This window comes from Atta colombica, unplaced genomic scaffold (genome assembly GCF_001594045.1).
Source record: "Atta colombica isolate Treedump-2 unplaced genomic scaffold, Acol1.0 scaffold78, whole genome shotgun sequence".
In the NCBI taxonomy this organism is placed as follows: domain Eukaryota; kingdom Metazoa; phylum Arthropoda; class Insecta; order Hymenoptera; family Formicidae; genus Atta; species Atta colombica.
The window spans coordinates 274,078-275,650 of NW_017259570.1; positions in this window are offsets into that span (position 1 = coordinate 274,078).

Below are 1,573 nucleotides of genomic sequence, written 5' to 3' on the forward strand. Positions count from 1 at the left end.
AATAAGCGATACAAGTATCTGCATGATATGCTGGCAAAGTGCAATGTTTAACGGCGTAAACAGCATTCATAATGGTACAACGATTCTGTACCTGAGAAGAAGAGAAGGATATAAATCCAAAAGATATTTTTTTTTCCTCAAATGCGAAGTCTGTTAAGTATGAATATAACTTACATATGAGATAAAACTTGTTTTTAAAACATAAATAATATCATCATATTTAATTTCTACATATTTTTTTATGATTTACTGGAACATTCAATTTGCACAGATAAAGCGTTTGTTCCATCAAATTATTTTTATTAACAACACGATTCACTTAAAATTAAAATGATACAAAAAGATGTATGTAGGCAATTTGACAAGTCAGTGACTTTTTAAAAGGAGGTTATTAATAGGAGACTATGTGGAAAAATAAATAATCAAACTTTGATTAAAAAAAAGTTTAAAAAAAATTGACTATCTTGTAAAACTGCTTTCGTAAAAAAAAAAAAAAAACGATAAGAATAATAATCTCCTTCTGTTCAAAATTGACGTAAAAATGACCCATCGTCCTTGCAGTTTTTTTCCAAATTTCTCAAAGAAAGAGAGATAAAAGATGTTATTCAGGTACGGCTTTTCAGGTGGAAGGACAGAGGGAGAGGGGGTGGGGAACATTTACGGGGCGAGTTGCACAAAGTCAGAAAATTACGAGAACGAGGTTGGCGGATATCGAATAATCGCCAGTGGTCGAACCAGTCGGCAGGCGTTGTCGATACGACGATGTCGCAATCGCTCAACCGTAAACTGGACCCACTGGGCCAGTGGTCAACCGTGAATGGCCGACCACGCCCTCGTGCACCTTTCACAAGTTTCCTTTATAAAATGCTTCTTTATAAATTATATCTGTAAAATCGACAGGCCGACTACGCGGCTCGTTTTATCAGACTATTAACGCGGATCTTTCGAACTCGTCCACGAGTTGACCATATTTAAAAATTAAAAGAAAAAAAAGAAACGACGCACTTGTGATAATAGAATTATTTGGACAACTTTGACGAAATTTTTTTTTTTTTTTTTGGTAGCTATTTCATTTTATTCGACAGAGATTGGAAATTTCTTGCCTTTCAACGTTCTCTTTCGAGTAGAACGTCAACCGGGCGACATTGCTGTGATGTCGTGGCAATACAAACTCGATCGATATTACAGAATGCAAAGGCAGCGATCGCTCGCGCTCGACATCCAGGATGACGAATTATTTGATTCTGAGGTGGTCGGTAAAGACGAGGTTCTATAATCGATACTTAAAAGTCTTTGCATGTAGGATACTCAGTTATTACTAGTATTTTATAGTGTATAATTGTCCAAACAAAATAATTAATATAGCAGCTTTGTTACGTTAACAATTCTGTAGCCAGGTATTTCTTATGTTGACAATAATTAAAAATTATTAACAATTAAACAAAAACATTTATTTATATAAATTCTTTTAAACATAATAAATTAATCTAAATCATAGATTTTAAAATATAAAATTCTAATTATAATTTTACGTGTCGAGTATTTTGATTATTCGTATATTTTATTTATGTCT